The following is a 21537-nucleotide window of genomic DNA, read 5'->3' as shown; positions in this document are numbered from 1 at the left end:
ACATGTCTCAGCCTTGCAAAAGACCCTGGTTCTGTTCCCAGTACCCACAGGGAAGCTCACAACCACCTGTAACTTCAGCTCCAGGGATCTGATGTCCTGTTCTGGTCCTCATGGGTGCCGCACGCATGTGGTACTCATACATAAAGCCAGCTCCATGCAATGCACATTAAATAAAGAAGACAGAGGCCCAAGGGTAGCCTTAAGTCTTGAGAAATTACAATATCTGTTGTATTAGTAAGGAGGATGTTGTGAATAGTGAAAAAGTCTACCGCATAATATGTTCAGTTCACACTTTTTAAAAATAGGCTCTCTTTCAAGGGTGAGGGAATCACACAGAGGTTGAGTATGCGATCCCCAAATCACAGAGTCAGATGATTTCGAGAATACAAATGTAGCCACTTCTGCTTCCTCCTCAAACAGGGATGGGCGTGGGGGTTATCACAGGCTATGGGTGTGCAGGGGTGGCTCTTTTGACTCCTGGTGCACAGCACTTGAACCTCTTAACAAGTCTTCCCATAGCTCACCAGTCCCAGGAGAGGCCATCTGACCGGCCTGCCAGGGGTCACAGGCTACTAGCCCCACTGTGATTGGTTCCAGTGGGGTCATAGACTCTCCCCTGGTCAAATGACTCAGGCGGGGTTACACAATAACGAGATGTGGCTTCAGGGGCAGGAGAGTGTCTGGGAAATGGCCTCATCCCCCATAAATAACTTAGTGTAGACATATTGAGTTCTAGCTCTGTGCAGGCATAATGTAGCACCAGGAGCTCTGTTACACATACTGGGTGCACTTGACCCTCACCACCCCCTGACATCATCTCTAGCCCCTCTGTGAAGCAGAGGCTCAGAGAGACCAAGAAAGCTGTCCTGTCTCACACCTTAAGCCCCTGCCTGGGGCTCCTGTATGAAAACTGTCTGTGAGATCCGGGGGTACCTTCTCCCAAAAGCCTTCAGGGATTTCTCTCCAGTAACTTCTCTTTGCTGGTCTCTCAGCCTCCTCCTGCTCCTTCTGGGGGTCACCAGCCACTCACTCGCACACGCACAGTGCCCACCGTGAGCCGCTCACTCCCACACGCACAGTGCCCACTGTGAGCCACTCACTCACTCCCACACGACCAGTGCCCACCGTGAGCCACTCACTCACTCCCACACGCACAGTGCCCACCGTGAGCCACTCACTCGCACACGCACAGTGCCCACCGTGAGCCACTCACTCGCACACGCACAGTGCCCACCGTGAGCCGCTCACTCGCACACGCACAGTGCCCACCGTGAGCCGCTCACCCGCACATGCACAGTGCCCACCGTGAGCCACTCACTCGCACATGCACAGTGCCCACCGTGAGCCACTCACTCGCACATGCACAGTGCCCACCGTGAGCCGCTCACTCGCACACGCACAGTGCCCACCGTGAGCCACTCACTCACTCCCACACGACCAGTGCCCACCGTGAGCCACTCACTCACTCCCACACGACCAGTGCCCACCGTGAGCCGCTCCCCCGCACACATACACGTGCCCACCTTCTTTCGTTTGCTGCGTATTTCTCGAGTGTCAGGTTCGACACACCACGGAGACCCCACTTCTGTGCGCTTTATTGTCCAGCAGGGAAGACAGACATTAAGCAGATAATGACACTAATAATTATTTCATTGCAATTGTTAGAAATGTTATGAAGAAGTCCAGGGGGGCTCTGAGCATTTACGCCCCGAGAAGTGACTCAGGAGGACTGGGACAATGCCACCATGAAAGCAGTATTTAGATGGAGCTCGGGAAGGACAGTGAGAATAGAAACTGACTGAAGGAATAAAAGATGGGGAGGGGGCGGGGGCTAAGACAGTGCTTAGAGCAATAACAAGATTCCAAGGCTCAAAGAACTTGATACGGTGAGCCTGGGCCGGGAGGATGGGCTAGGAGGGGTTCCACACATCTGGTTCTGTCCTCTAGGCAACTCTGCCCGCACCCACGCTTCCGGCCCAGGCTAAGTCTTGTGGAGGCATGGCAGGGGCTGGAGCAAGGGGTGATGGGTATCTGTCTCTGCAGAGCCAGCAGCTGCAAGCGGCTGCTATCCTCTGGCCATTCTCCGGCTCCTGGGTCAGGAGGAGGGAGGGAGGGAGGGAGGCAGTGGAGGACGCGCCTAGCACGATTTTTATATATGTGTGGCCATAATATTTAAGTGTCTTGGCTGTAAGCCTGAGACTAGGTCCCCCGACAGCCAGGCCTTGCTCTGCGCGCTCTAACAGCTGTCTGTAAAACCCGTTTATGGAGCCGCCATAAATTTCCCAGATGCTGCAAACCACAGGGCCGGGGACAAAGAGGCGTGCGGAGGGAGGCGTGGGAGAAAATGGTGGCCTCAGCATCTCTCCCAGCTTGTCCTCTGGGCCCCCTAGTCTGCCCCCTGCCCACCTGGGGCCATCTTACCCTAAATTCTTTTATTGGAGCTGATCTGAACACTGACCCCGTGGGGCCTGGCTGAGCAATCCAGCTCAGCACGGATGCAGGCGCTCTCAAGATTGCGGCAAAAGGCGCCGTAAATCAGAACTAAGTGTCATGATAGTGATTTGAACTGACACTGTTTTCACCTTGTCCATTTACTGGGAAATATATAACAGGAATAGATTGAGCCTGTCATATTGTACCTGAAAAATACAGCTGTTAGGGGAGGAGAGGCAGGTGGCACCAAGTCAGGGTCCCAGCAGGCAGTGGGGTGCTTAGCGATGTGTGTGTGGGGGACCTCGTCAGCATTCCACTGGACTGAAAGCTTGCGGTGGCTACAGAGGGCCAGACTCTGCTCTGCAGGGTCCTTTTAAGGCAGAATTGCCTGACCAGCCTCTCTGGCAGCCATGTCCCACCTGCTACAGGGACCCCTCCCTCTACTGCTGTAGGGCCCCACTTCCCCAGGCCACAGAGCAGTGTGTATTGTTTGGGATGGAATCCAGGGCCTAGAATATAGTAGGCAGTGTTCTCCTACCACTGGGGCATACCCTCTGCCCCAAAACAAGAAATCAAATAACAAAAAGCCTTTTAATTCAGTATATACATACAGAAAAGCACACGGGTCATAAATACATTGTTTGGTTAATCTTTCCAACCAGACAAAAAAAAATACCTGCTCTCAGACAGAAGCCATACCTCCATCCCCAGAAACTCCCAACTGCCCTCTCCCACAGCGGAGGGGACACTAGTCTGATGGCTGAAATCGGTTCAGTTTTGTACATGGCATCCGAGTGAGGTCGTTTTGAAATTCCCACCTGTTTTTTGGGTCCCCAGAGTAAAAGAGGAGCCTTTTGTCTTGAACATAATTTACAGCCGGGGTGGGCTGCTGCTCAGCAATGGCCACAGCTGGGCTCTGGGCAACCCGGGAAAACAATGAAGAGGAGGGCCCGGGGAGATCTCACCATGAGAACCAGTCCCCTGCATCTGCGTGTGGGGCTATGGCTGCACACCCCCGTAACCCTAGCACAGGAGGTCAGGGTAGAGTGTGCTGGAGACAGGAGACTCTTTGGGGCTCCCTGGCAAGCCAGCTCAGCCAAACTGAAATGCTCCAGGTTCAGTGAGAGATGCTGTCTCAAAAAACTAAGGTGAAGGGAACTGCAGATGCATGTCGTAGACGTCAGGCCTTCGCATACACATACACATGTGTGCACACACACTTGTCCACACACATGAATACATTCACAAAGAGAGGGAGAGAGAGAGAGGGAGGCAGAAAGAGGGAGAAGGAGGGACGGAGAGAAGGGGAATAAGGAGCATAAACCACAGATGCTGTCTCTCCCTTCTCCTCCTTTGGAGGATTCCAATAGGACTCCAGAGGAGAGATGGGCGGGAAGGATTTGGAGCAGGGTGTAGGATGGCAGGGTGAGACTAGAGTCAGAAAGAGTTCACCAAAGGGGTCTTCACAGCAATAGAACACTGACTAAGACAGCTGAGGCTCTGGACTTAAAAGGGATTAGGGACAGGGTAGTAATGAAGTATGATCCAAGTGGAGCCCTGAGCTGGAGTGGCAGAGTGGGAATGGAGGAGAGGTGCAATGGGTCCAAACCTTACAGTACCAGAAGGTCGAGGGCCCAAAGCCCTGTCAGGATGAGGAGGGAGGGAGAATTCTTTGGAGCCGGGGCAAGGCTGCTTTCTTTCCCACGTGGGTTGTTATAGAATATCATTTTAACTGGGCAAAGATGAGTCACATTTGTTTTTGCTGCAGAATATTACTTTATGTAAAGGTTGTTACATTTGTTTATGCTGTGTTTGTTTACTTATGTAAAGATGTGTGTTAATCATGTAAAGATGTGTTGCATCTGTTTTACCTTGCCTGCCTTTGGCACCTGATTGGTCTAATAAAAAGCTCAACAGCCAATAGCGAGGCAGGAGAGGGACAGGTGGGGCTGGCGGGAAGGGAATAAATAGGAGGTAAAATCTAGCTGGAGAGAAAGAGAAGAACAAGAGAAAAAAGAGAGAGAAGAAGAGAAGAAGCCAGACAGCCATCAGCCATCAGCCAGCCAGACATAGAGACAGCAAGAAAATAAGAAAAGGAAAAAGCCCCAAGGCAAAAGGTATATAAAGAGAAACAGGTTAGTTTAAGTTAAAAGAACTAGCCAGAAACGAGCCTGAGCTAGGACGAGCATTCAAAACTAGTAATAAGTCTCTATGTCATGATTTGGGAGCTGGTTGGTGGCCCAAAAGAAAAAGCCTGGTCCAGTGGGCAGAGCTCTGCCTGCCCAGATCCTCCCAGAGCCACAGACCAAGTAGAAAACAGGTGGGTGGCCACAACGCCACCTGCAGGCAACCTTCCGTCTCACTCTTGGAACCAGCTCTGGGTGGACTCTTATTGGTTCGTACTCCTGTCCATCTTTTGTTGGCCTGGAGGTCTTCCTGAACCCATCCTGCTGGCTGGACTCAAAGCTACTGCCACTGAGGGACGCCCTCATGAGCAGCTGCCCTCTCAGAAACAGATGACTGGCCCCACCCGTTCCTCCCTTCCCGTCTACCCGCTCAGACTGTGCCTTCTGGTGGTACCCGCTCATTAGCGGGGTGGCCTTGGCTTTCAATGCTTCGAACTTTAGCCCCTCCCACCTGTTTCCCAGTTCTGACTTTGTGCTTGGACTGGTTTCTCCCCACAAAGCACTCTGCGAAAGCAGTTACCTCCTTTCCTTGGGAAGATGTCCTCATTCCCATGCAGATGTTCTGAGTGTCGCAGCAGGCACCACATCTGTCTTGTGCAGCTCCAGTACCCACCTCAGTGTCTGGCAAGGAAGTGCCACTTTACAAACACCCATTGAGAGGCTGGATGACAGGAAGCGCAAGGGCCAGCTTTGAGAAGAGGAAATGTAGGTAGAATCTTGTCTCACTGGGAACAGCATTTAACTGTTCCGGGCCTCACTTGCTGAGTGTGTGAAATGGGACAATACTGCCTTCCTCCACGGGGCTTCATGAGGACCAACACGATAATGACATCAATGCCAGCCTCATGAGGGTGGTGCCGATTGCTATCTCTACGGCCTCTTACTAGTGACCACACTGCCATTGGTCCTTCCCACCACCGACTTCCGGCACCTCTGTTCCTCCTCCCAGAACCTCTGAGGTCCTAGGATGCTTTGAGCAGCTCGGGGTTTTTTGTTGTTGTTGTTTTGTTTTGTTGTTTTCCAGATCCTCTGGGTATATGCTCATGCCCTCCACAGCTCACAGGAGCTTCAAAGTCAAGGCAGAATGTTACCCGTCCTGCCCCTGCCTTGTGTCTGCTGACTGTTGGCGGCTAGGCTGAAAAGGCCTGCTCCTCCTTTGTGGGGCTCTTACTTTACTGGGTGCCAAACCCCCTTCCCCGTGCTGGTTTGCAGCAGGAGTCAGCCCAAAGGGCCAGCATGCAGAAGGGACACCGCTCAATGGCTGACGGGAGACGCTGTGGTCCTGATGAAGGGCCTTTATCGACCTCTCTCTGCAGAACAGGCTGCATTGCTCACAGGCCCGGGGACGGGAGCCCATCTGTCTGGGGCACAGAATGCCAGGAGGCTGGGATTTCTCATCCAAAGGCGACAAGGACTTCACATTGGGAGACATTAGTCTGATGAGTTCCCTGCAAGTGGAGGGACCGTCAGGCATTCATCACAGCCAGGGGGAGGCAATGTCAGGCTCTGGGACCAATCCCCCAGGGGTCCATCCTTTCTGGGAACTTCAGAACCTCTCCAGGTCTGAAGACAAGGATGAAAATCATTCTTGGAGTTCAGGACATCTCCGTCATCCTCGGAAGCCTCTCTGCCAGGGTGGGAGCTCTTCATGAGAACTTGGGCAAGCAGCTCAACACTCTGAGCCTCAGTTTCTCTGTCTGTAAAATGGTGCAAGAAAGAGACCTCCCTACTGGAGACTACAGAGACAAATTGAGATCCCATGCCAGCTGCCTCACTCCAGGCCTAGTAACAGTAGACACTGGACAGGCGCGAACCTCTAGTGTTCCCCAGGCACTGGCCACCTCTTTTTTTTTTTTTTTTTTTTTTTTTGTCTCTCAGGGACCTGGGGCCTGACAAGTAGGTTCTTCTGGCTGACCATGAGCCCACGGATCCACATGTCTCTGTCTCCCCAGCTAGAGGATCACCAGTGCCTACACCATGCCTGGCTTTTTAAAGCTGTGTTCTTGGGATTAACCTCCGGTCCTCACTCTCATGCTTAAGACAAGCTGCCTCCCAGTCCAGAACACTGGCCACACACACTTCTCTTCGGGGGAAAAATGGAAGAGAAGGACTGTGTGGTCCTTGACATGTAACAAATGTTCTCCCCCTTTTCGGTCTCAGTCTACTTCCGTACTGAAGCGCTAACAGACATGCGGTAAGGACGGCAAGAAGATGGGGTCAAATTATGGTGTCATCTCACTCTTTCACTTAAGATCCTTCTATGGCACCCCAGTGCCCCTGGGGTGAAGCCCCAAATCCTTTCCTTGGGTCAGCTGAGTAGGAACCACCCCTCCTCTGTAGCCTCTTCCAGCCCCCACCCACTTCTCTGCCGCAGCCTGCCTAGTCTTCCTAAATCCCTCCAAGCCACAGTCTCTCATGACACAACCTTCCCACCCCATCCCACCCTCCATCACGCTGGCCCTTGTCTTCCAGCTCTGAGCTCAAGCTTTTTGAGCAGACAGTTTTCTCTCTTGTGTCTAGAATTTTGATGATCCAGTAGGACCCCTCCACTTCCTGTTACCCAAAGGGTCCATTTGAGCAGGATGGCTATGGGAGGAGAGTCCGTTGGGGCACTCCACCTGTGTTGGGATGATGACGCTGTCCAGTCCCATGAAGAATTCGTGGACTCACACTGTAGTCCTGTGTCCCCCAGAGAGAACTGGGGGCAGTGATGCTATGCTAGCATCTGGGGTTGGCTTCCTACCTAGGACCAGCCATCTAGTATGATTTGAGGGCATTGGGTACTAATGGGGCCAGTTTGGGAAACTTTAGCCCCTCCTCTGGTAGCCACAGCCATTTTTCTAGGCCCCCTATCCCTTTCTGGTCTAGCCTGGGCAAAGTGTGTCCCAGTTTCCCACCTTACTGACAGCCACTACCTCCTTCCATAGGGCACTTCCCTGTCCCCAGCTGAGGCGACAGTGCAGAAGCCCGGGCCTTGCCCCACTGCCCACTTCCTCAGTCTGTGCTGTGAGAGCTCTCTGCCTTTGGTATCTGCCCATGGCCCAGAGTCAGGGAGACTGCAGAAGCAAGCAGGCTGGGGGCAGGGCCTGCTGGAGCCAGACATGTTTTACGGCTCTGCCCAGACTGTTAATGGCCTCTGTGACATTGCTGCTCCAGCACCAGCCGCAGAGCGGTCATCCATCAGGGGGCGCCTCCCCAACAGCCCCCCTCCTCACAGGTCATCTGTCCTGAGAGGGAATGCCGCCAGGAGACTTGTCATTTCCTGGCCGGGGGCTAGAGAGTGGCTGGCATCATCCACTCCAGCCAGGCTCAGCAAGGACATGGAGACCCTAGCCAGGAAATGGCCAGGCGTGCATGCATGTGCACACACATGTGTAGGTGTTTGTTCATTCATGCCTGTGCACCCAAATGTCTATCCTTGGATATGTGTGTCCATGAGAACATGTTTGTGGGTGTCATGTACAAGCCTGTGAATATTAGTATGTGAGTTCATTTACCTTGCACAAGTGTTTGTTTAAATGTGCTCTATGGTTGTGTGCCTGTAGACATGTCCATGTGATTCTGTGGCCCTAACGTGTTCTTCGGTAAGCCTGTGTGTGTGCCTGGCCATGTGCCTGCCTGGAAGCGTCTCTCTCAGTGTGTGTGTCTGCATCCCTGAATGTTTGTCTCTTCATTTAACCAGTAACAACGGCACCCACTCGATGCTGGCCTTGTCCTTGCTGAGGTTACCGCACTGAATACTCTCTGCTTATGTTCATCAGGGGAACAGACAGGAAAAAAAAATGAAAACCTAAGTTGGAGGCTGGGGATATAGTTCGATTGGTAAAGCACTTGCCACGAAAGCATTGAGGCCATGTGTGGTCCCCAGAACCCACATTAAAAAGCCAGGTGTTGTAATCCCAGGACTAGAGAGGAGGTACATGTGGGTCCTGGTAAACAATCCTAGCCTACTTCGGCCCGCTTCAGGCAAGTGAGAGACCATGTCTCAAAAAAACATGGCTGCCATCTGAGAAATGACACCAGAGGTTGCCCTCTGGCCTCCACACACATGCAGGACTATGCACACCTGCACATATATGCACACCGTCATATAGATGAACACATGCAACAAATTAAGCTGGGTCAAGAGAGAGACTTCGGGTGGGAACGGGATACTATTTTAGCAGAGTGCTCAGAGAGGGCTTCTCAGTGCAGGTGACACTGAGCAGAAGTACACACACACACACACACACACACACACACACACACACACACAGAGGCATGCACACGCGCATGCATGCACACACGTACTCACATTAAGTTAGGTCAAGAAAAAGATGGTAGGAACGGAATGCTATTTTAATAAGCATAAGGAGATTTACCGGATTGGCTTTCAGAATGGATCTGAGTATCCCAACAGTGTCTGTCTCACACTGGAGAGGCCAAGCATCCAGTAGTTGCTTTGTCCTCAAGTCTCGACGATGTCTCAGCAGTCCTGATCTAGTGCCGAAGGCCTGGAGGATTCCCAGAGAGCTGCTGGTCCTCAGTCTGTTTCAGAATCCTGAAGAAGCCAAATCAACAGCAGAGATGGACTTGCCAGAAAGAGTGAGGGTGAGCGGCAGGCAAAGGCCATGTCCTTGTTTCTGGGCTGCCACCAGAAGGTGTCACCCAGACAGGGTGGGTTTTCTTGCTTCGAATAATCTGATGAAGAAAATCCCTCAGGGGAGTGCCCAGCGGCTTAGGTTTAGTTGATTCCAGATGCAGTGAAGTCAACAACCAAAATCAGCCATCACAAACATGGAGGACCTGCCAAAAAGTAATAGCCTGAAGGATTTGGCCAAATTCTAAACAGTTTGAACATTAGAAAGAATGGCCGTCATGGGTTATAGCACACAGAATAAAAAAGTAATCCGTAAATCTTCATCAATATTCCCAGAGAGCACAGAGAAAAGCTCTTCGCAGATAAAAATGTACTGTACTGATAGAAGAAATGGTAAAATTATGAAAATCACCATTTTGCAGTCATCAAAGCAGTATTTGATTCAAGTAAGGCTCCCTCATGGATGCTAACATCTTTGAGTGAAATCTTAAGGAATGCAATATGGCCACATAAGTTTCAAATATACTCAGAAAATTATTTTCCTATTTCAAGTAGGGCATCTTCTTTCCCAGGGCAGAATCTGGTAGCTGCCCATTAGCCAAGTGGCTGAGATATCAGAGTTGCTGACAGTGGACTACATGGAGTAGTTTGAACATGGACCCTGCAGGGTTGCCCTTGAATTGAACCAGACATTGAAGAGCTCAGAAGATATTGACTGGCTTCCACATTTGGGACTTGATCAATTTGATAAGAGGTGTTTATTGAGATGGGAAGATGGGAAGAAAAGCAAGCTCCTCATGCTGGCAGGCTATGTTCTAGGTACCATGCAGTAGAGTTGTTGAAGAGGCAGCTTGCTTTATGAACTTTATGAGTGGTAACTTGTGACTGGTTAGAGATGGAGAGGGGAATTCAGGAGTCTCTCCTACTGTGTGACTGGGGTGTGCACCGTTATCCCGTGATGTTGTTTAGGGAGAGAGTGCATATGGCATGTCCCAAGGCTCAGGCTGTGCCTGGTGCTCAGTATGAGTAGAAGCCTGAGAAGAGGAGCTAGAAATGAGGGAGGCACCAAAAGAAGACCCCAAAACTAGTCAACAAAGGCACTCAGAGCAGCGGAGTGGCCAGCTAGGATGAAGGCTGAGGAAGGTCAGGTCTGATGAGATGGAGGGAGGCCAGCTTCCCCTTCCTCTGGGCAAGGGAAGCTCCAGGGGCTGGGGTGTTTGCACACTGATGGCAGTGACCCAGGAGAGGGAGATGGTGGCCAGAGATGAGCACCAAGGAAGAGTTGCCAGAGCCATAGTCTCCAGCAGGTAACACAGATGCAAGCCAGGCTGCCAGGGTAGGATACTGGTGAGATGGAGCCTCTTCAGCCACTTCGGCGGGAGGGAGTCAAACGTGAGCATAGCTCTGTCTGTGTGCATGTGTGTCTGGAGTTCACTGAACAAAAGACAGGCTGTTCTGTGACTGTCTACGTCACAGAGTGGGTAGCATCTACATAGTGGATACACAGGCAGGATAGCATTATTGGAGTGAGATTTCGTTTCCCAGCATACAATCAAAACGTATGGATTTTTTATCCCTGGGATTGCCCATTTAGCAGTTTTATAGTTTGAGCTGCAGTTGACTGTGAACTACTGAAACGGTGTAAAACAAACCCACAGTCCAGGAGACAGGGACTGAGTTGTGTGTGGGGGGGTGTGTGAAAATACGTTTTAATGGATGCTAGCTAGCTTTCACTCTGTCCTATAGATATCAGGTGGCTTTGGGCATTTTAGAAAGATCACTGGGGAGAATGGAGGTTGCCAGTTTGTAGGCCATCATGCCAGACACTCCCTCTGTAATAACATGGCTTCCAGCTCACCAGGGCACCAGATAACCAAAGGGTCAAGTTTATCATCAGTCATTGCAAGTTGCCACACACTCACACCACCGCCGCCACCGCCGCCACCACCACCACCACCACCACCACCACCACCACAACAACAACAACAACACAGACTGGGTAAGAAACCACAAAAGCTAATTTTCTCAAAGCTGTGGGGGTGGATGTGTGGGGTAAGGTTAAGGTGCCACTTACTCTGTTTCTAGGGAGGGCCTCCCTGGGCTGTAGACAACTGCCTTCTGGCTGTGTCCTCAGGGCACACGGAGGATTCCAAGTGCCCCTTCTTAGACAAGCACTGGATCACTAACCCTGCGGCTGGCGAGATGGCTCAGCGGTTAGAAGCTTGTGTTGTTCTTGCAGAGGACCCAGACTTGGTTCCCAGCACCCACATGGCAGCCCAAACATCTGTAACTCTAGTTCTAGAGCATCTGAAGCCCTCTTCTGGAACCCATGGGCACTGCATGCATATGATGCACAGGCATGACACCCACCTGTTGTAGAATATTATTTTAAGGTGTGTTACTTTTGTTTATGTTGCATTTGTTTAACTCTGTGACGCTGTATTACTTGGCCTTTCTAAAACATCTGATGGTCTAATAAAGAACTGAACAGGCCAATAGCAAGGCAGGAGAAAGGATAGGCAGGGCTGGCAGGCAGAGAGAATATATAGAAGGAGAAATCTGGGAGGAAAGAAAAAAGAAGTAGCCAGAGAAGGAGGAAGACATCAGGGGCCAGCCATCCAGCCACACAGTAAGCCATGGAGTAAGAGTAAAATTTACAGAAGTAAGAGAATGGGAAAAGCCCAGAGGCAAAAGATAGATGGGATAATTTAAGTTAAGGAAAACTGGCTAGAAACAAGCCAAGCTAAGGTGGTACCTTTATAATTAAGAATAAGCCCTGATTTATTTGGGAGCTGGGTGGCAGGCCCCCAAAAACAGCAAAAGCAAACAACAATATACACCCAAAAACATAAAATAAAAATAAATAAATCTTTTTAGAAACTAAAAATTTTTAAAAGACACTAATTCCATCAGGAAGTCCCATCCTCATGATCTCACCTAACTCTAAAGGCTGCCTTCCAAATACATTGGGGGTCGGGGCTTCAGTATATGAGCAGGGCTATTAGTTGAAGGATTATGTGTGTGTGTGTGTGTGTGTGTGTGTGTGTGTGTGTGTGTGTGTTTAAAATAGATTTTTCCATATTGATTTCCAAAAACAGGCAGAATTAATTCTATTGTCATCAGTTATCCTTAAAAAAAATCTACTTTTTCTTCCATTCTCTCCAGGAGTAGGTGTGAACGTTCTTGAATCTTTGCCAATAGTATGGGTGAGAAGCAATACCACGTTGTTATTTTAATTTGCATTTCCCTGAGTGGAGAAGCCCCAGCCATATGTTTATTGGCCATTGGGGTTTACTCTTCTCTGAGCCTATTCATGTCCTGGGAACAGTTTTCTGTCTGATGCTTTGTCTTTTTCTTAACAATTTGCAGGAGCTGAAAATTAACCCTTTGTCTGTCACAGGCACCGTGAACACATTTGCCTCCAATTTAATGTGTGTCTTTTAATGCTGTTTATAGAAATCTACAAGTGTTTAAATTTTATCCAGTGATGGGGCTGGTAAGATGGCCAATGGGCAAAGGAGCTTGCTAGCTAGTCTGATGGCCTGAGTTAGGTCCCAGGAGACAACCAACCTCCAAAAATTCTTTCACCTCCATACATGCAGAGTGACCCTTGAATGAATGAATGAGTGAATGAATGGAAGAATTTTTAAATTAAGCTTTATGTAGTACATTCCCTTCCAATAACAACATAGAACCTGACAAAGGGCTGTTGTCCTAGATCATGATAATAAAACCTGAACAAAATGTGCAAAAGGCTCTGTGACCATGACCCAAAGCAGGCAGTAATCAGAGACTAGCCCTCGTAAGGAGTGAAATTCACGGTGTGAGGCTCTTATCTGCACATGTTTGTGTTTCGGGCAGGCCTCATGTGGGACCTCATGAGCTAAACTGGATGGGAATCAGGGCTGTGACTCCTCCAGGGCAGGATGGGAATCTTCCATAGAGGCTGGAGAGTTAGGGGTGTGGAGACCCCAGGAAGGAAGAATCCGTCACTGCGATGCCAGAATATGATTAGAAACTCCACCCAAGCCTCAGGCTGTTTTTGAACTATGCATCCACTTAAGAAACTTCTAGAATCCTAACAAGGACAAAACTATATGAACAGAGAATTTAGCTATTTGTCTACCACAGTTGAAGTTCAGCCAAATGAAATAAAAAAAATTTTAGCCAATATAATATTATTTTTAAATCATATATTTTTATACTAAAATGAAACATATGCTTCAGAAGAAGATTAAAAAATACAGAGTTCCTAAAGCTAACTGCCAACAGCGTCCTGGTCATGCTCCAAAATTATTGACTTGTGACAATATGAGATAATATAATCCATATTCAATAGGGAAGGTCATCAATGGAGGCCACCCTCAAGATGACCCACATCTTAGAATTAAGAGAAAAAATATTTTAAGGCTATTGTTATAACTCTGCTCAAGGACATGGAGGGAAGTATGCCAGCAATTAATGATTAGAAAGAAAACATAAGCAAATAAACACGTACAAAATGTCATAGTTGGCTTCATTGTCAACATGTTACAGACCTCAAGTCACCTGGAAAAGGGACCCTAAACTGAGGAAATAACTGCCCAGAGCAGACCAGTCTGTGGTCTGTTAGTTTGTTATGGAATATTACTTTAACTATGTAAAGAAGTGTGGCATTTGTTTATGCTGCATTTGTTTAACTATGTAAAGATGTGTTGCTGTTTTACCTTGCCTGCCTAAGGCACCTGATGGTCTAATAAAGAGCTGAATGTCTAATCGCTGGTCAGTAGAGGGATAGGCAGGGCTGGTGGGCAGAGAGAATAAATAGGAGGAGAAATCCAGACTTGAGAGAGAATGAGGGAGAAAGAGGAGACACCAGGTAGCCACCAGCTAGACATGGAGGAAGCAGGAAAATAGGACATACAGAATGAAAGAAAGGTAAAAAGCCCTGTGGCAAAATGTAGATGAATAGAAACAGATTAAGCCATAAGACCTTGTGGGACAAGCATAAGCTAAGGCTGAGCATTCACAATTAATAATAAGTCTCTGTGTCATGATCTGGGGGCTGGCAGTCTAAGAAAGTCGGCTACAGGTGGTACCATGCACAGGCAGGTAGGCCTGGGCTGCATAAAAAGGTAGCTGAGCAAGTCAGAGGGAGCAAGCCAGTAAGCAGCAGTCCTCCATGGTCTCTGCTTCAGCTCCTGCCTCAAATTCCTGCCTCGTGTCATTCCTACTCAAGTTTAAATGTGTGCTATGAGGTAAGGATCCAATCCCGTTTTCTTACAAAAACGTAGCTGCCCTTTTCACTTTTTATCAAATTTGTTTTTGACAATTTCATACGTGCATATCATGTATTGGATGATGCTCTCCCCCTGTTCTCATGCCTTTCTTCCATTCCCGTCACCGCCCCTGCCTTCCCCAGATTCATGACTTTGATTTTGTTTTGTGACCCACTTGGCTTAGTCAGGGCCACTTCCATGAGCACTGGATGAGAGTTATCTGTTGTAACCTGTGGGGTCCTCAGTGGGTAAGCAACTGAAAGCAGTGACTTCCCTCTCCCTGAATCTTTCCCCAGTCACCAGCTCAGCAGTGAGGGGCAGGGCGTCATGAGCACCTCTTCCATCCATGCTTGACCGCCAACAGGCAGACCTCCAGGCATCCACAGCCACTGGGTGTTCCCAGAGCTTGGCATTTCAGTCCTTCTTCCTATCATTGGACTCTTATGTTCTTTCCTCCCCGTCTTCCGAAATGTTCCTTGCGTCTTGGAGGGGATGGTAAAAATTGTCTTGTTGCGGGGTAGGTACTCATCTGCCATTTATTCTCAGAGACAGCAGCTTTTTGCTAGTGTAATTTGTTAGTTTATTTTTTTACAAAGTTGAAATACTGTGTATTGAATTGGTGTGTGTGTGTGTGTGTGTGTGTGTGTGTGTGTGTGTGTGTGTGTGTGTGTACATTTCTGGTGATCACTTACTTTTGTTTGGAGGTTTTTCTGAAATCCAATAGACCCTGAAAGTATATTGTAGAGGACAGAGAGATGGTTAAACGCACCTACTGCTTGTTCAGATGACTGGAGTTCACTTCCCAGCACATGGCGTCTCACAATGGTCTGTAATTCCAGTTCCAGGTGATGCTCTCTTCTGGCCTCCATGGGCACTGCACACACAGGGTGCACATACATACGGGAAAAACATTCATGTACCCAAAATAAAAGTAAATAAATCTTAAAAAAGAAATACTACTTTTGCATTTGGAAAAAAGGTGCATTTTAATATGTTAGGCAAAGCGAAACCATTAAAAGCACCTCTTTGTATGCACATTCCTTCAAATATAGATTCTTGGCCATTCTTATATATTTATTCACTTACAATAACTTTATGACCACTTGATCTAATTAAAAATGTTAGACATGCATGTAATTCGAGTGCTTGAGAGGCTGTGGTAGGAGGGTTGCCAGTTAAGGCCAGCCTGAACCACATAGAGACCCTGTCTTAAAGGAGAGGAGGAGGTACTGTAGCCGGAATTACATTAAATTTGTATGTTATGTTGGGAGAATTGACCTCTCTTTGTGAGGTGTGTGTGTGTGTGTGTGTGTGTGTGTGTGTGTGTGTGTGTGTGTGTACATGGAGACCAGAGAATGACTTCAAGTGTCATTCCTCAGGAGCCATCTCCCTGTCACTGTCCTGGAACTAAGCAGGGTAGGCTTGCACAACCTGGGGACCCACCTGTCTCTGCCTCCCTGGAGCTAAGATGTCAAGCTGGCACTACCACACCTCACTCTTCTGCGCAGCCTCCAGGGCTTGAACTGGCTGCACAGGGAGCGCTCTCCCGACTGTGCGGTCCCCCCAGCTCAGTCTCCCGACTGTGCGGTCTCCCCAGTTGAGAACTGATGTGCTTAAATCAAGGCTCCATCCAGATGTACAGTATATATTTCCAATTTCTTCACATTATGTATTTAAAAGCCTGAATACATTTTCACAATTCAATGAGAATCGAGGTGAAGTTGAGAATATTTTGTGCATTTTTGTATTCCAGCATTTGTTGAAATTATTTAGCACAATTCTTCTCTCAGTCAAAGTAACCTGTGTCTTATGCTCGATGACAGTTTCATGCTAGTTTATTTCATTGTCAATATGCTTGTCTGTTGAAACATCTTAAGCCGGCATGGTGGCGCATGCCTATGATCCAGCACTAGGGAGTAGAGGTAGGTGGATTTCTGTAAGTTTGAGGTCAGTTTGGGATACTTTTTTTTAAGTCAAAAAGGCTAATTTATACACATCTAAAGTTTTCCAGACAATTCATAAACCTATAAAGAATAAAGTAAACAATGCCTGGAATTCTCCACCACTTTTTGGTGTATTTAATACCAGAGTATTTTCCCATTTTCTGTACACAAACATGCGCTCATATCTGCACACATGCATACTTAGTACACAAATTCATGTGCACTTGCATCATCTAATGTACATATCTCAGATATTTACATGAATCTTACATATACATATACATACACACTCAGATGGGCTGACACTAATAAGAATGGGCTTTTAACTACATCATGATCATCTCTTAACACACATTACCATTTTTAGAAAAATGTGTAAAATAAGGGTGCAAAGAACTTCCTTAACAAATCCATTTTTTTTTGTTTTGAGACAGGGCATCTCTATGTAGCCCTGGCTGTACTGGAGCTTGCTATGTAGACCAGGCTGGCCTTGGTTTTGATGTGATTGGTTCTGCTTTATAAGAGCCAGGACTATAGGCATGTGCACCACAGCCAGCCTACGCTCGTTGTTGAATGTGCATGTACACATCTCTCCTGTTCCGCATCAGCTACTTACTCTCTTCCTGTAATCTTCTTGGAACACAAGTTCTTGATTTCAGTGTTTCATCGTCTGTACTTAGCCTGGTGTGATCTGTTTAAGACACGTTGGCCTGGTCCTTGGCTCTATGATGACCTCCTTCCTGTCTCTCTAATGCTTTTTCTTTTGTTGTTCACTTGCTGATCAGCTGGGATTGATGTGATGGGAGTTAGGAATCAGAAACTCTTGTTTTCCATGGACATCCAGTTAACCCAGCACCAATTTCAGGGGATCTGAGTTCGGTTCCCAGCGCCATGTCAGGAGGTTCACAACTACATATGACTCCAGATTCAGGGGATGTGACACCCTTTAATTGTCTCCACAGGTGCCCCCTTTACACATAGTACAAACACACACACACACACACACACACACACACACACACACACACACACAGACCCACAGACCCACAGACAGACAGACACACATGCACATAGACGCAGGCAGAAAGACAACAGAGACACAGACAGACAGAGACAGATAGATACATACACACACAGAAACCCTCAGACACATACACACACAGACAGATACACTCACATAGACACACAGAGAAACCCTCAGATAGACACATACACATACAGACACAGATGCACACAGACATACACAGAGAGATGACAGACACACAGACAGAGACAAACACACACACAGACAGATACACTCACATAGACACACAGAGAAACTCTCAGACAGAAACATACACACACAGATGCACACAGACATACACAGATAGATGACAGACACACAGAGACGACAGACAGACCCGGACACACACACACACACACACACACACACACACACACACACACACACTTTTTCATTGTGCTGCTCTTGTTACAGGTGAGAACATGCATGAACTAGGGAGGTAGAATGCTTGACTAGAATGCATGTACACAGCCTGGGTTCAATCCCCAGCATCACAAAGACAAGACAAAATGGAACTTCCCCCAAAGCATCAACACAACATAGGCAGTAGAAGAGTTCCACACACTAAGTCAGGTGCCATGGCACAGTCTCAATCCAGCATCAACAGGCAGATCCCTCGGGCTCCCAGCCAAGCAGTCGAGCCTTATCAGAGAGCCCTAGGTAATGGGATTAATCCACAGAGTCTATTTAATGAGCAAAAAATGTATTTGGGGGTTTACTCACAACCACAGGAGATTTATTGTAAGGTCCAGGAAAGTTGAGTTATGTCCCATGCTGATCTGCCTGGTCCAAGATCTCAGCATCCCAAACCATGAGGTAACCAAGAGAGATCGCGTACATGCATCCAGGTGTTAAGGGTCCCCCAGTGGCCACACCCAAGGGGCATGTACCTCAAGGTCATAGACAGATGTAACAGTTACCTGCTACCTCACTAGGGGCTGTGCTTCAGGGCATGGCTCAAACAACCATCCACTACATCTCCCCCTTTTGTTTAAATAAGAAAGTTCTAACCTAACACAAAACCATATACAATAGGAATGATTATTAAGTATTGTCCAGCAGAAATAATGGGTAATGACCTAAGCAAAATGGAACTACAGCCAACAAGAACACCAAACAAGAGACACATATTCAAATCCAGAGATGTCCAGAACATAGGTAAATGGTATGTTAGAGAGATTATTCCAAAAGCTGTCCTATCCTGAAGAAACTGAATCTAGTACTTAGTGTGTTTTTTTATGTGGAAAACTTGAACATTTTTAATATCAAAATGGAAAGTTTGTATTTATTCTGGATAGAGAAAGGATCCGCCGAAAGCAAGGACAAGCATGGAAAGAAATAGGATCTTGACAGCAATGGTCCCTTTTTGTCGGTTTTCTTCTGCCCCACACCAGGCAGCTCTTCTGATATGAGACAGAATCTCTTAACTTTTTCTTCTAGCAACATGCTTGCATTTAGAGAAGGAGAGAGCCATATTCCAACTCCAAAGCCAGCTTGATTTATAACTGAATTGGAACCATAACTTTTTTTTCTAGGGTTAAAGAGATATAGATGTTAGGCAGTGAGATATTACCCTGTGTATATTGGTACCAATAGATTCATTCCTTTTGCTATAGACATCTCGGTATCCAAGGCCTTATGATTTTTTGAAAATGGGTGTTTCTATTATCCTGTAAAGACAAAAAACAGAACCTTGCCCCAACCCTTGTTTGTTGAGTCTTTCTTACAACTTGTAGAGATGTCACATCGGTGGATGAGCTTTTACTTCTCTTCATCAAGGGGTTTCTGCTGTTCAAGTTGAATTTTTTATTGATTTTGTTGGTATCCATAGCGTTTCTTCTCCTGCAGAAACAAAAGCAAAACCCCTTCCCCAACGTAGAACATATCCTGGTTTCCATTCTGGGGTCAACACATCTTTGAAGTAAGCAGGTTAGTTTAGCTCAGGAGTTTTTTCAGTTGTCCAGTGTCTCTCTGCAGCTGTTGTCCCTTTCCCATCAGCATTGAGAAAATTCAAGGTTAATAAAGCATTGTGTAATCTATTTCTAGCGGTCATTGTTACCTCTTTCTGTTTATTTAGCATATATCCTTTAAAGTTTAGTTGGATATTTCTATGACTGCTTGGCCTGTAGGATTGTGTGATATACCTGTAATATGCTTTATATTGTAATAAGCAAAAAATTGTCTCATTTTATTTGAGACGTATGCTGGAGCATTGTCAGTCTTAATTTGTACAGGTATTCCCATGATGTGCATAACTTCCAATAGGTGTGTAATCACAAAATCAGCTTTTTCAGCACTCATAGGAGTTGCCCATTGAAATCCTGAATTGGTGTCAATGGTATGGCATACATATTTTAATCTTCCAAATTCTGTGAAATGAAACACATCCATCTGTCAAATTTCATTTCTTTGTATACCTTTTGGATTGCTTCCTGCAGGTAATGGAGTTTGGTTATAGAAGGAACAAGTAGGACTTTTATTTTTAAAACAGTTTCCTTGGCTTGTTGCCAAGTGATGGAGAGAGAAATCCTTCTTCAAACCCTTGCCATTTACATGGTGTTTCTTATGAAATTCTGAGGCTTCTAGCATATTACCTATTATTAACTGATTATTGCCTTGTTCCACAGAACCTGGGTTTAATTCCCAGCACCCACTAGGTGCCAGTGAGAGATCCTCTCAAAACAATGATGTGGATAGCTCCTGAGGAACACACCAGAGGTTGGACTCTGTCCCCTGACCCCCTGCCCTACCACACTGAGTGGGTCTGCTCCAGACTCTTCCTCTGTCCTCCTGGGTAGTTTGTCCTTGTGACCAAACCACTCTCATTATTATAGTACTTTAAAAAATCTTGCTGTTCAAGTTTTATTCCTCTTCTTCAAATTCTTCTCCTCCATTCTTGGTCCTGTTAGACTCCTGTGTTTGGTGTGCACTTTCCAACCCCAGGCCTTTGCATGTATCCCCTCTGCTGAGACTCCCTGACTTTCTAGGTTCTTATATTTCATCTCCAGGGTCACTTCCTCAGAGATGCCTCCTGTGACCTGGCTAATTGCCCCAGGGAAGCACACCACACTAACCCACTTTCCATTTGTAATATCGCTTACCACTGATTTTACATTTACTCCTGTGAGTATTTGATCATAACTCATCTACTGGGTTCCCCCGGGGAGAGGGCCATGGTGATTTTCTTTATTGATGTAATAAGGGTTCAACACAACCAGACATACCATCAAAAGTTTTTACATAAGTGAAGAAAAGGGTCCCTTGTTTATGGTGATCCATGTGTACCTGTCCACGTGTGCCCTTGCTTGTGTCTGAGCAAAACTTTCAGTGTGCTATTCTGGTGGGAACAGTGACACACCACCCTCACGGCAGGAGACTGGTGCAAATCGGACTCCTCCACTCCCCACCCCCCTCCGCTGTCCATATCTGCCCTGCATGACGAGGAAGATGCTGCCTCTCTGCTGTCCATACCTGCCACCCTCTCCTCTCTGCGTGACGAGGAAGATGCAGGTCTCCAGCTGCCTCTCCGCTGCCCTTGTGCAGTTCTCTGCCAGTTGTGCACGCCGATTGCTATGAATGCCACCATCTGGTATGCCACGTGGACATCATAATCTTTTCTTAATTACATTAGCAGCACAATCAGTTACTGCATTACAAGGCCGGCGATGAGCTTTTAAATCTTGGTGGAAATCATAAATAATTGCACTAAGTACCAGGCGCCAGATGTGTGTGCCAACTTTGGTTGCACTAGATAAATAGTAACCTTACCAGAGTGTTAGACAGCAGGCGGTCCGGCCGGCCACAGGGCCACACCACACCTGGGCCTCCTCTGCAGGAAGGCATCGTCAGCGCTCACCCTAAGGCAGCCTGTGGAAGGAGGCAGGGGCTCTGGGAGGTGTGGGTGCTAGCGAGAGAAGCTGATGCTTAGGGCCAGAGCCAGACTGCGTGAGGACAAAATGTTGAGAAAGACAAAGAGAAAATGAAGTGGGTGGATTGGGAGGGAGGAAGAGGGGAAGAGAGGGAGGGAGGGAGGGAGGGAGGGAGGGAGGGAGGGAGGGAGGGAGAAACAGACAGA

At 47.5% G+C, this 21537-nt stretch overlaps 1 long non-coding RNA gene across 1 annotated transcript; it reads right to left on the bottom strand.

Annotated features, from left to right (window-relative positions):
* Window positions 1–8936: 8936 nt before the first annotated feature.
* LOC121828573 (uncharacterized) lies at window positions 8937–18315 on the bottom strand. The gene is made up of 3 exons (XR_006070984.2): window positions 18186–18315; window positions 15226–15330; window positions 8937–9404 (listed from the first exon to the last, which is right to left on the bottom strand). It is a non-coding gene; the product is annotated as an uncharacterized LOC121828573 (long non-coding RNA).
* Between the last annotated feature and the right edge of the window lie 3222 nt (window positions 18316–21537).

The sequence above is a fragment of the Peromyscus maniculatus genome, chromosome 4 (assembly GCF_049852395.1).
Source record: "Peromyscus maniculatus bairdii isolate BWxNUB_F1_BW_parent chromosome 4, HU_Pman_BW_mat_3.1, whole genome shotgun sequence".
NCBI classification, from domain to species: domain Eukaryota; kingdom Metazoa; phylum Chordata; class Mammalia; order Rodentia; family Cricetidae; genus Peromyscus; species Peromyscus maniculatus.
Note: the sequence above shows the minus strand (reverse complement) of the source record. Positions and strands in the feature narration are given on the sequence as shown.